Source organism: Danio rerio, chromosome 17, assembly GCF_052040795.2.
Source record: "Danio rerio strain M-AB ecotype USA chromosome 17, GRCz13ab, whole genome shotgun sequence".
Taxonomy (NCBI): Eukaryota; Metazoa; Chordata; class Actinopteri; order Cypriniformes; family Danionidae; genus Danio; species Danio rerio.
In genome coordinates this window covers 25,207,314-25,219,521 of record NC_141037.1, presented here as the reverse complement: position 1 = coordinate 25,219,521, position 12,208 = coordinate 25,207,314, and the positions used below count along the sequence as shown (strand labels likewise).

The 12,208-nt window shown below is 30.4% G+C and overlaps 14 non-coding genes across 14 annotated transcripts; all 14 read right to left on the bottom strand.

Annotated features, from left to right (window-relative positions):
• Positions 1-1,097: 1,097 nt before the first annotated feature.
• Positions 1,098-1,206, bottom strand: trnal-caa (transfer RNA leucine (anticodon CAA)). Its single transcript has 2 exons — positions 1,169-1,206; positions 1,098-1,143 (listed from the first exon to the last, which is right to left on the bottom strand). It is a non-coding gene; the product is annotated as a tRNA-Leu (tRNA).
• Positions 1,207-1,902: 696 nt separating this feature from the next.
• On the bottom strand, positions 1,903-2,011 carry trnal-caa (transfer RNA leucine (anticodon CAA)). Its single transcript has 2 exons — positions 1,974-2,011; positions 1,903-1,948 (listed from the first exon to the last, which is right to left on the bottom strand). It is a non-coding gene; the product is annotated as a tRNA-Leu (tRNA).
• A 715-nt stretch (positions 2,012-2,726) lies between these two features.
• Positions 2,727-2,835, bottom strand: trnal-caa (transfer RNA leucine (anticodon CAA)). Its single transcript has 2 exons — positions 2,798-2,835; positions 2,727-2,772 (listed from the first exon to the last, which is right to left on the bottom strand). It is a non-coding gene; the product is annotated as a tRNA-Leu (tRNA).
• A 745-nt stretch (positions 2,836-3,580) lies between these two features.
• Positions 3,581-3,689, bottom strand: trnal-caa (transfer RNA leucine (anticodon CAA)). Its single transcript has 2 exons — positions 3,652-3,689; positions 3,581-3,626 (listed from the first exon to the last, which is right to left on the bottom strand). It is a non-coding gene; the product is annotated as a tRNA-Leu (tRNA).
• A 715-nt stretch (positions 3,690-4,404) lies between these two features.
• Positions 4,405-4,513, bottom strand: trnal-caa (transfer RNA leucine (anticodon CAA)). Its single transcript has 2 exons — positions 4,476-4,513; positions 4,405-4,450 (listed from the first exon to the last, which is right to left on the bottom strand). It is a non-coding gene; the product is annotated as a tRNA-Leu (tRNA).
• A 665-nt stretch (positions 4,514-5,178) lies between these two features.
• On the bottom strand, positions 5,179-5,287 carry trnal-caa (transfer RNA leucine (anticodon CAA)). Its single transcript has 2 exons — positions 5,250-5,287; positions 5,179-5,224 (listed from the first exon to the last, which is right to left on the bottom strand). It is a non-coding gene; the product is annotated as a tRNA-Leu (tRNA).
• A 716-nt stretch (positions 5,288-6,003) lies between these two features.
• On the bottom strand, positions 6,004-6,112 carry trnal-caa (transfer RNA leucine (anticodon CAA)). Its single transcript has 2 exons — positions 6,075-6,112; positions 6,004-6,049 (listed from the first exon to the last, which is right to left on the bottom strand). It is a non-coding gene; the product is annotated as a tRNA-Leu (tRNA).
• A 720-nt stretch (positions 6,113-6,832) lies between these two features.
• Positions 6,833-6,941, bottom strand: trnal-caa (transfer RNA leucine (anticodon CAA)). Its single transcript has 2 exons — positions 6,904-6,941; positions 6,833-6,878 (listed from the first exon to the last, which is right to left on the bottom strand). It is a non-coding gene; the product is annotated as a tRNA-Leu (tRNA).
• A 717-nt stretch (positions 6,942-7,658) lies between these two features.
• Positions 7,659-7,767, bottom strand: trnal-caa (transfer RNA leucine (anticodon CAA)). Its single transcript has 2 exons — positions 7,730-7,767; positions 7,659-7,704 (listed from the first exon to the last, which is right to left on the bottom strand). It is a non-coding gene; the product is annotated as a tRNA-Leu (tRNA).
• Positions 7,768-8,494: 727 nt separating this feature from the next.
• Positions 8,495-8,603, bottom strand: trnal-caa (transfer RNA leucine (anticodon CAA)). The gene is made up of 2 exons: positions 8,566-8,603; positions 8,495-8,540 (listed from the first exon to the last, which is right to left on the bottom strand). It is a non-coding gene; the product is annotated as a tRNA-Leu (tRNA).
• Positions 8,604-9,314: 711 nt separating this feature from the next.
• On the bottom strand, positions 9,315-9,423 carry trnal-caa (transfer RNA leucine (anticodon CAA)). The gene is made up of 2 exons: positions 9,386-9,423; positions 9,315-9,360 (listed from the first exon to the last, which is right to left on the bottom strand). It is a non-coding gene; the product is annotated as a tRNA-Leu (tRNA).
• Positions 9,424-10,138: 715 nt separating this feature from the next.
• On the bottom strand, positions 10,139-10,247 carry trnal-caa (transfer RNA leucine (anticodon CAA)). The gene is made up of 2 exons: positions 10,210-10,247; positions 10,139-10,184 (listed from the first exon to the last, which is right to left on the bottom strand). It is a non-coding gene; the product is annotated as a tRNA-Leu (tRNA).
• A 689-nt stretch (positions 10,248-10,936) lies between these two features.
• On the bottom strand, positions 10,937-11,045 carry trnal-caa (transfer RNA leucine (anticodon CAA)). Its single transcript has 2 exons — positions 11,008-11,045; positions 10,937-10,982 (listed from the first exon to the last, which is right to left on the bottom strand). It is a non-coding gene; the product is annotated as a tRNA-Leu (tRNA).
• A 720-nt stretch (positions 11,046-11,765) lies between these two features.
• Positions 11,766-11,874, bottom strand: trnal-caa (transfer RNA leucine (anticodon CAA)). The gene is made up of 2 exons: positions 11,837-11,874; positions 11,766-11,811 (listed from the first exon to the last, which is right to left on the bottom strand). It is a non-coding gene; the product is annotated as a tRNA-Leu (tRNA).
• Between the last annotated feature and the right edge of the window lie 334 nt (positions 11,875-12,208).

Here is a 12,208-nt window from a genome sequence, read left to right as displayed (position 1 = left end):
AACCACTGAATCGATTGCGAAGTACTTGAAGGCTGGCTTGGCTATATAATCGTAAACTATTTACCAAGCATAGCCTGTGTGATGTGCGGTTATAAATTCAGTACAATGCATGTCGGAAGATATGCCACCAAAATTGGCTAAAACAAAAAATGCTGCTTATTGTTCTCACCAAGTAACTTACGAATGTATGTGCTGTATATTTCACAGTAAATTCGTGACAATGTAACTGCTGTAGATTCAACACTAGTAAGTAGCGATTTCTGTAATTCTTGTCATAGACGTTTAATTTAAAAAGTGACATGTCAAAAGTGGAATACGAAGCCACGCCTCTATTCGGAGTCCACTCGGCCATCCTGACACTACTGTGGAGAAGCAATCATTCTCTCGTAGCGATGCATCAACAATCCAGGGGCCAGGTCCCATGTAGAGGATATTTTCTAAAGAGACTTTCAGAGTAACAGACTTTTTGTGGTAAAGTTAGCAGAATAATTTTTTTCTAATAAAAATCTTATAGAATTATAATTTAATCATCAATCAAAAGGCAAATTGAGTTAACTAAAATAAATAAAAGTATACAAAATGTAAGCAACAGAACCCATCATGCTATTGTAAAGCACTTTGTATTTATTTATTTATTTATTTATTTATTTATTTATTTATTTATTTATTTATTTATTTATTTATTTATTTATTTATTATTTATTTATTTATTTATTTATTCATTTATTTATTTAATTATTTGTTTGTTTGTTTGTTTGTTTATTTATTATTATTAATATTATTATTATTTTGTATGTTTGTGTATCTTTTTGTTTGTTTGTTTTATTAAATTTTATTTTCCACCAAAATACTATAGGACCATACATTTATTTTTGGCTCATTTAAAAAGGGTCAGGGACACCACTTTGAAATTTGTTATTTACAAAAAGGGAAATGGCAATAAATATTTTATACTATTGTCAGTTCATTGGGATTTGTTTTAGATTTATAAACACTGCCTATTTGCTTGAAACATTTACAAGTAGACTTACATATTGCTTTAAAGTCTTTATTTTAGATTTACATAAATTACTTCAGTTGAATCTTGTAAAATGTGCTGTCAGAAGTGGGATTTGAACCCACGCCTCCATTCGGAGACCAGAAGCCTCATCAAGTGAGAAGGTTTAACCTTGAGTCTGGCGCCTTAGACCACTCGGCCATCCTGACACTACTGTGGAGAAGCAATCATTCTCTCGTAGCGATGCATCAACAATCCAGGGGCCAGGTCCCATGTAGAGGATATTTTCTAAAGAGACTTTCAGAGTAACAGACTTTTTGTGGTAAAGTTAGCAGAATATTTTTTTTTTATAAAAATCTTATAGAATTATAATTTAATCATCAATCAAAAGGCAAATTGAGTTAACTAAAATAAATAAAAGTATACAAAATGTAAGCAACAGAACCCATCATACTATTGTAAAGCACTTTGTATTTATTTATTTATTTATTTATTTATTTATTTATTTATTTATTTATTTTTTTTTATACATTTATTTTTATTTGTTTGTTTGTTTGTTTGTTTATTTTTTATACATTTATTTTTATTTGTTTGTTTGTTTGTGTATCTATTTGTTTGTTTGCTTTATTTTATTTTACTTCCCCCCCAAAATACTATGGGACCATACATTTATTTTTGGCTCATTTAAAAAGGGTCAGGGACACCACTTTGAAATTTGTTATTTACAAAAAGGGAAATGGCAATAAATATATTTTATACTATTGTCAGTTCATTGGGATTTGTTTTAGATTTATAAACACTGCCTATTTGCTTGAAACATTTACAAGTAGACTTACATATTGCTTACAAGTCCTTTTTTTTTAAGATTTGCGTGAATTACTTTAGTTGAATCTTGTAAAATGTGCTGTCAGAAGTGGGATTTGAACCCACGCCTCCATTCGGAGACCAGAAGCCTCAACAAGTGAGAAGGTTTAACCTTGAGTCTGGCGCCTTAGACCACTCGGCCATTCTGACAATGGTAAACATCAAGAATCGATCTCTGGTAGCGCTGCATCAATAATCTGGGGGCCAGGGCCCATGGAGAGGATATTTTCTAAAGAAACGTTTAAAGTAAAATAATTTTTGTGGTAAAGTTAGCAGTATAATTTTTGTAATTGAAATCTTATAGAATTATAATTCAATCGTCAATCAAAAGGGAAGTTGAGTTACCTGAAATAATACAAAGTATAGAAAACTACAGCAAGAGACCCACTCGTACTATAGTAAAGGACTTTGGATGTGTAGGCCATACACACTAAATGCGCTAGATAAATGCACACTAAATTATATACAATGGTTAATTGAAAGTTTAAATAATTAGTCTATTTTTAGGGTCATGTTATTTATTTATTTATTTATTTGTTTGTTTGTTTGTTTGTTTGTTTATGTATCTATTTGTTTGTTTGTGTATCTTTTTGTTTGTTTGTTTTATTTTATTTTCCCGCCAAAATACTATGGGACCATACATTTATTTTTGGCTAATTTTTAAAAGAGTCAGGGACACCACTTTGAAATTTGTTATTTACAATGAGGAAAATGGGAATAAATATTTTATAATTTTGTCAGTTCATTGGGTTTTGTTTTAGATATAAAAACTCTCAATTTGCATGCAAGTAGACTTACATATTGCTTAAAAGTCTTTTTTTTTAGATTTACATAAATTACTTTAGTTGAATCTTGTTAAATGTGCTGTCAGAAGTGGGATTTGAACCCACGCCTCCATTCGGAGACCAGAAGCCTCATCAAGTGAGAAGGTTTAACCTTGAGTCTGGCGCCTTAGACCACTCGGCCATCCTGACACTACTGTGGAGAAGCAATCATTCTCTCGTAGCGATGCATCAACAATCCAGGGGCCAGGTCCCATGTAGAGGATATTTTCTAAAGAGACTTTCAGAGTAACAGACTTTTTGTGGTAAAGTTAGCAGAATATTTTTTTTTATAAAAATCTTATAGAATTATAATTTAATCATCAATCAAAAGGCAAATTGAGTTAACTAAAATAAATAAAAGTATACAAAATGTAAGCAACAGAACCCATCATACTATTGTAAAGCACTTTGTATTTATTTATTTATTTATTTATTTATTTATTTATTTATTTATTTATTTATTTATTTATTTATTTATTTATTTATTTATTTATTTATTTATTTGTTTGTTTATTTGTTTATTTGTTTACTTATTTATTTAATTGTTTGTTTGTTTATTTATTTATTATTATCATTATTATTTTTTTGTTTGTTCGTGTATCTTTTTGTTTGTTTGTTTTATTAAATTTTATTTTCCACCAAAATACTATGGGACCATACATTTTTTTTTGGCTCATTTAAAAAGGGTCAGGGACACCACTTTGAAATTTCTTATTTACAAAAAGGGAAATGGCAATAAATATTTTATACTATTGTCAGTTCATTGGGATTTGTTTTAGATTTATAAACACTGCCTATTTGCTTGAAACATTTACAAGTAGACTTACATATTGCTTACAAGTCCTTTTTTTTAAGATTTGCGTGAATTACTTTAGTTGAATCTTGTAAAATGTGCTGTCAGAAGTGGGATTTGAACCCACGCCTCCATTCGGAGACCAGAAACCTCATCAAGTGAGAAGGTTTAACCTTGAGTCTGGCGCCTTAGACCACTCGGCCATTCTGACAATGGTAAACATCAAGAATCGATCTCTGGTAGCGCTGCATCAATAATCTGGGGGCCAGGGCCCATGGAGAGGATATTTTCTAAAGAAACGTTTAAAGTAAAATAATTTTTGTGGTAAAGTTAGCAGTATAATTTTTGTAATTGAAATCTTATAGAATTATAATTCAATCGTCAATCAAAAGGGAAGTTGAGTTAACTGAAATAATACAAAGTATAGAAAACTAAAGCAAGAGACCCACTCGTACTATAGTAAAGGACTTTGGATGTGTAGGCCATACACAATAAATGCGCTAGATAAATGCACAATAAATTATATACAATGGTTAATTGAAAGTTGAAATAATTAGTCTATTTTTAGGGTCATGTTATTTATTTATTTATTTATTTATTTGTTTGTTTGTTTGTTTGTTTATGTATCTATTTGTTTGTTTGTGTATCTTTTTGTTTGTTTGTTTTATTTTATTTTCCCGCCAAAATACTATGGGACCATACATTTATTTTTGGCTAATTTTTAAAAGAGTCAGGGACACCACTTTGAAATTTGTTATTTACAATGAGGAAAATGGGAATAAATATTTTATAATTTTGTCATTTCATTGGGTTTTGTTTTAGATATAAATACTCTCAATTTGCATGCAAGTAGACTTACATATTGCTTAAAAGTCTTTTTTTTTAGATTTACATAACTTACTTCAGTTGAATCTTGTAAAATGTGCTGTCAGAAGTGGGATTTGAACCCACGCCTCCATTCGGAGACCAGAAGCCTCATCAAGTGAGAAGGTTTAACCTTGAGTCTGGCGCCTTAGACCACTCGGCCATCCTGACACTACTATGGAGAAGCAATCATTCTCTCGTAGCGATGCATCAACAATCCAGGGGCCAGGTCCCATGTAGAGGATATTTTCTAAAGAGACTTTCAGAGTAACAGACTTTTTGTGGTAAAGTTAGCAGAATATTTTTTTTTAATAAAAATCTTATAGAATTATAATTTAATCATCAATCAAAAGGCAAATTGAGTTAACTAAAATAAATAAAAGTATACAAAATGTAAGCAACAGAACCCATCATACTATTGTAAAGCACTTTGTATTTATTTATTTATTTATTTATTTATTTATTTATTTATTTGTTTGTTTGTTTGTTTGTTTGTTTGTTTTTTATACATTTATTTTTATTTGTTTGTTTGTTTGTGTATCTATTTGTTTGTTTGCTTTATTTTATTTTACTTCCCCCCCAAAATACTATGGGACCATACATTTATTTTTGGCTCATTTAAAAAGGGTCAGGGACACCACTTTGAAATTTGTTATTTACAAAAAGGGAAATGGCAATAAATATTTTATACTATTGTCAGTTCATTGGGATTTGTTTCATATTTATAAACACTGCCTATTTGCTTGAAACATTTACAAGTAGACTTACATATTGCTTACAAGTCCTTTTTTTTAAGATTTGCGTGAATTACTTTAGTTGAATCTTGTAAAATGTGCTGTCAGAAGTGGGATTTGAACCCACGCCTCCATTCGGAGACCAGAAGCCTCAACAAGTGAGAAGGTTTAACCTTGAGTCTGGCGCCTTAGACCACTCGGCCATTCTGACAATGGTAAACATCAAGAATCGATCTCTGGTAGCGCTGCATCAATAATCTGGGGGCCAGGGCCCATGGAGAGGATATTTTCTAAAGAAACGTTTAAAGTAAAATAATTTTTGTGGTAAAGTTAGCAGTATAATTTTTGTAATTGAAATCTTATAGAATTATAATTCAATTGTCAATCAAAAGGGAAGTTGAGTTAACTGAAATAACACAAAGTATAGAAAACTACAGCAAGAGACCCACTCGTACTATAGTGAAGGACTTTGGATGTGTAGGCCATAAACAATAAATGCGCTAGATAAATGCAAAATAAATTATATACAATGGTTAATTGAAAGTTTAAATAATTAGTCTATTTTTAGGGTCATGTTATTTATTTATTTATTTATTTATTTATTTGTTTGTTTGTTTGTTTATGTATCTATTTGTTTGTTTGTGTATCTTTTTGTTTGTTTGTTTTATTTTATTTTCCCGCCAAAATACTATGGGACCATACATTTATTTTTGGCTAATTTTTAAAAGAGTCAGGGACACCACTTTGAAATTTGTTATTTACAATGAGGAAAATGGGAATAAATATTTTATAATTTTGTCATTTCATTGGGTTTTGTTTTAGATATAAACACTCTCAATTTGCATGCAAGTAGACTTACATATTGCTTACAAGTCCTTTTTTTTAAGATTTGCGTGAATTACTTTAGTTGAATCTTGTAAAATGTGCTGTCAGAAGTGGGATTTGAACCCACGCCTCCATTCGGAGACCAGAAGCCTCAACAAGTGAGAAGGTTTAACCTTGAGTCTGGCGCCTTAGACCACTCGGCCATTCTGACAATGGTAAACATCAAGAATCGATCTCTGGTAGCGCTGCATCAATAATCTGGGGGCCAGGGCCCATGCATGGAGAGGATATTTTCTAAAGAAACGTTTAAAGTAAAATAATTTTTGTGGTAAAGTTAGCAGTATAATTTTTGTAATTGAAATCTTATGGAATTATAATTCAATCGTCAATCAAAAGGGAAGTTGAGTTACCTGAAATAATACAAAGTATAGAAAACTACAGCAAGAGACCCACTCGTACTATAGTAAAGGACTTTGGATGTGTAGGCCATACACAATAAATGCGCTAGATAAATGCACAATAAATTATATACAATGGTTAATTGAAAGTTTAAATAATTAGTCTATTTTTAGGGTCATGTTATTTATTTATTTATTTATTTATTTGTTTGTTTGTTTGTTTGTTTATGTATCTATTTGTTTGTTTGTGTATCTTTTTGTTTGTTTGTTTTATTTTATTTTCCCGCCAAAATACTATGGGACCATACATTTATTTTTGGCTAATTTTTAAAAGAGTCAGGGACACCACTTTGAAATTTGTTATTTACAATGAGGAAAATGGGAATAAATATTTTATAATTTTGTCAGTTCATTGGGTTTTGTTTTAGATATAAAAACTCTCAATTTGCATGCAAGTAGACTTACATATTGCTTAAAAGTCTTTTTTTTTTAGATTTACATAAATTACTTTAGTTGAATCTTGTTAAATGTGCTGTCAGAAGTGGGATTTGAACCCACGCCTCCATTCGGAGACCAGAAGCCTCATCAAGTGAGAAGGTTTAACCTTGAGTCTGGCGCCTTAGACCACTCGGCCATCCTGACACTACTGTGGAGAAGCAATCATTCTCTCGTAGCGATGCATCAACAATCCAGGGGCCAGGTCCCATGTAGAGGATATTTTCTAAAGAGACTTTCAGAGTAACAGACTTTTTGTGGTAAAGTTAGCAGAATATTTTTTTTTATAAAAATCTTATAGAATTATAATTTAATCATCAATCAAAAGGCAAATTGAGTTAACTAAAATAAATAAAAGTATACAAAATGTAAGCAACAGAACCCATCATACTATTGTAAAGCACTTTGTATTTATTTATTTATTTATTTATTTATTTATTTATTTATTTATTTATTTATTTATTTATTTATTTGTTTATTTGTTTATTTGTTTACTTATTTATTTAATTGTTTGTTTGTTTATTTATTTATTTATTATTATCATTATTATTTTTTTGTTTGTTCGTGTATCTTTTTGTTTGTTTGTTTTATTAAATTTTATTTTCCACCAAAATACTATGGGACCATACATTTATTTTTGGCTCATTTAAAAAGGGTCAGGGGCACCACTTTGAAATTTCTTATTTACAAAAAGGGAAATGGCAATAAATATTTTATACTATTGTCAGTTCATTGGGATTTGTTTTAGATTTATAAACACTGCCTATTTGCTTGAAACATTTACAAGTAGACTTACATATTGCTTACAAGTCCTTTTTTTTAAGATTTGCGTGAATTACTTTAGTTGAATCTTGTAAAATGTGCTGTCAGAAGTGGGATTTGAACCCACGCCTCCATTCGGAGACCAGAAACCTCATCAAGTGAGAAGGTTTAACCTTGAGTCTGGCGCCTTAGACCACTCGGCCATTCTGACAATGGTAAACATCAAGAATCGATCTCTGGTAGCGCTGCATCAATAATCTGGGGGCCAGGGCCCATGGAGAGGATATTTTCTAAAGAAACGTTTAAAGTAAAATAATTTTTGTGGTAAAGTTAGCAGTATAATTTTTGTAATTGAAATCTTATAGAATTATAATTCAATCGTCAATCAAAAGGGAAGTTGAGTTAACTGAAATAATACAAAGTATAGAAAACTAAAGCAAGAGACCCACTCGTACTATAGTAAAGGACTTTGGATGTGTAGGCCATACACAATAAATGCGCTAGATAAATGCACAATAAATTATATACAATGGTTAATTGAAAGTTGAAATAATTAGTCTATTTTTAGGGTCATGTTATTTATTTTTTTATTTATTTATTTATTTATTTATTTATTTGTTTGTTTGTTTGTTTATGTATCTATTTGTTTGTTTGTGTATCTTTTTGTTTGTTTGTTTTATTTTATTTTCCCGCCAAAATACTATGGGACCATACATTTATTTTTGGCTAATTTTTAAAAGAGTCAGGGACACCACTTTGAAATTTGTTATTTACAATGAGGAAAATGGGAATAAATATTTTATAATTTTGTCATTTCATTGGGTTTTGTTTTAGATATAAATACTCTCAATTTGCATGCAAGTAGACTTACATATTGCTTACAAGTCTTTTTTTTTAGATTTACATAACTTACTTCAGTTGAATCTTGTAAAATGTGCTGTCAGAAGTGGGATTTGAACCCACGCCTCCATTCGGAGACCAGAAGCCTCATCAAGTGAGAAGGTTTAACCTTGAGTCTGGCGCCTTAGACCACTCGGCCATCCTGACACTACTGTGGAGAAGCAATCATTCTCTCGTAGCGATGCATCAACAATCCAGGGGCCAGGTCCCATGTAGAGGATATTTTCTAAAGAGACTTTCAGAGTAACAGACTTTTTGTGGTAAAGTTAGCAGAATATTTTTTTTTTATAAAAATCTTATAGAATTATAATTTAATCATCAATCAAAAGGCAAATTGAGTTAACTAAAATAAATAAAAGTATACAAAATGTAAGCAACAGAACCCATCATACTATTGTAAAGCACTTTGTATTTATTTATTTATTTATTTATTTATTTATTTATTTATTTATTTATTTATTTATTTATTTATTTATTTATTTATTTATTTATTTATTTGTTTGTTTGTTTGTTTGTTTATTTTTTATACATTTATTATTATTTGTTTGTTTGTTTGTGTATCTATTTGTTTGTTTGCTTTATTTTATTTTACTTCCCCCCCAAAATACTATGGGACCATACATTTATTTTTGGCTCATTTAAAAAGGGTCAGGGACACCACTTTGAAATTTGTTATTTACAAAAAGGGAAATGGCAATAAATATTTTATACTATTGTCAGTTCATTGGGATTTGTTTCATATTTATAAACACTGCCTATTTGCTTGAAACATTTACAAGTAGACTTACATATTGCTTACAAGTCCTTTTTTTTTTAAGATTTGCGTGAATTACTTTAGTTGAATCTTGTAAAATGTGCTGTCAGAAGTGGGATTTGAACCCACGCCTCCATTCGGAGACCAGAAGCCTCAACAAGTGAGAAGGTTTAACCTTGAGTCTGGCGCCTTAGACCACTCGGCCATTCTGACAATGGTAAACATCAAGAATCGATCTCTGGTAGCGCTGCATCAATAATCTGGGGGCCAGGGCCCATGGAGAGGATATTTTCTAAAGAAACGTTTAAAGTAAAATAATTTTTGTGGTAAAGTTAGCAGTATAATTTTTGTAATTGAAATCTTATAGAATTATAATTCAATCGTCAATCAAAAGGGAAGTTGAGTTAACTGAAATAACACAAAGTATAGAAAACTAAAGCAAGAGACCCACTCGTACTATAGTGAAGGACTTTGGATGTGTAGGCCATAAACAATAAATGCGCTAGATAAATGCAAAATAAATTATATACAATGGTTAATTGAAAGTTTAAATAATTAGTCTATTTTTAGGGTCATGTTATTTATTTATTTATTTATTTATTTATTTGTTTGTTTGTTTGTTTATGTATCTATTTGTTTGTTTGTGTATCTTTTTGTTTGTTTGTTTTATTTTATTTTCCCGCCAAAATACTATGGGACCATACATTTATTTTTGGCTAATTTTTAAAAGAGTCAGGGACACCACTTTGAAATTTGTTATTTACAATGAGGAAAATGGGAATAAATATTTTATAATTTTGTCATTTCATTGGGTTTTGTTTTAGATATAAATACTCTCAATTTGCATGCAAGTAGACTTACATATTGCTTAAAAGTCTTTTTTTTTAGATTTACATAACTTACTTCAGTTGAATCTTGTAAAATGTGCTGTCAGAAGTGGGATTTGAACCCACGCCTCCATTCGGAGACCAGAAGCCTCATCAAGTGAGAAGGTTTAACCTTGAGTCTGGCGCCTTAGACCACTCGGCCATCCTGACACTACTGTGGAGAAGCAATCATTCTCTCGTAGCGATGCATCAACAATCCAGGGGCCAGGTCCCATGTAGAGGATATTTTCTAAAGAGACTTTCAGAGTAACAGACTTTTTGTGGTAAAGTTAGCAGAATATTTTTTTTTAATAAAAATCTTATAGAATTTTAATTTAATCATCAATCAAAAGGCAAATTGAGTTAACTAAAATAAATAAAAGTATACAAAATGTAAGCAACAGAACCCATCATACTATTGTAAAGCACTTTGTATTTATTTATTTATTTATTTATTTATTTATTTATTTATTTATTTATTTATTTATTTATTTATTTATTTGTTTGTTTGTTTGTTTGTTTATTTTTTATACATTTATTTTTATTTGTTTGTTTGTTTGTGTATCTATTTGTTTGTTTGCTTTATTTTATTTTACTTCCCCCCCAAAATACTATGGGACCATACATTTATTTTTGGCTCATTTAAAAAGGGTCAGGGACACCACTTTGAAATTTGTTATTTACAAAAAGGGAAATGGCAATAAATATTTTATACTATTGTCAGTTCATTGGGATTTGTTTCATATTTATAAACACTGCCTATTTGCTTGAAACATTTACAAGTAGACTTACATATTGCTTACAAGTCCTTTTTTTTAAGATTTGCGTGAATTACTTTATTTGAATCTTGTAAAATGTGCTGTCAGAAGTGGGATTTGAACCCACGCCTCCATTCGGAGACCAGAAGCCTCAACAAGTGAGAAGGTTTAACCTTGAGTCTGGCGCCTTAGACCACTCGGCCATTCTGACAATGGTAAACATCAAGAATCGATCTCTGGTAGCGCTGCATCAATAATCTGGGGGCCAGGGCCCATGGAGAGGATATTTTCTAAAGAAACGTTTAAAGTAAAATAATTTTTGTGGTAAAGTTAGCAGTATAATTTTTGTAATTGAAATCTTATAGAATTATAATTCAATCGTCAATCAAAAGGGAAGTTGAGTTACCTGAAATAATACAAAGTATAGAAAACTACAGCAAGAGACCCACTCGTACTATAGTAAAGGACTTTGGATGTGTAGGCCATACACAATAAATGCGCTAGATAAATGCACAATAAATTATATACAATGGTTAATTGAAAGTTGAAATAATTAGTCTATTTTTAGGGTCATGTTATTTATTTATTTATTTATTTATTTATTTGTTTGTTTGTTTGTTTGTTTATGTATCTATTTGTTTGTTTGTGTATCTTTTTGTTTGTTTGTTTTATTTTATTTTCCCGCCAAAATACTATGGGACCATACATTTATTTTTGGCTAATTTTTAAAAGAGTCAGGGACACCACTTTGAAATTTGTTATTTACAATGAGGAAAATGGGAATAAATATTTTATAATTTTGTCATTTCATTGGGTTTTGTTTTAGATATAAATACTCTCAATTTGCATGCAAGTAGACTTACATATTGCTTACAAGTCCTTTTTTTTAAGATTTGCGTGAATTACTTTAGTTGAATCTTGTAAAATGTGCTGTCAGAAGTGGGATTTGAACCCACGCCTCCATTCGGAGACCAGAAGCCTCAACAAGTGAGAAGGTTTAACCTTGAGTCTGGCGCCTTAGACCACTCGGCCATTCTGACAATGGTAAACATCAAGAATCGATCTCTGGTAGCGCTGCATCAATAATCTGGGGGCCAGGGCCCATGGAGGATATTTTCTAAAGAAACGTTTAAAGTAAAATAATTTTTGTGGTAAAGTTAGCAGTATAATTTTTGTAATTGAAATCTTATAGAATTATAATTCAATCGTCAATCAAAAGGGAAGTTGAGTTAACTGAAATAACACAAAGTATAGAAAACTAAAGCAAGAGACCCACTCGTACTATAGTGAAGGACTTTGGATGTGTAGGCCATAAACAATAAATGCGCTAGATAAATGCAAAATAAATTATATACAATGGTTAATTGAAAGTTT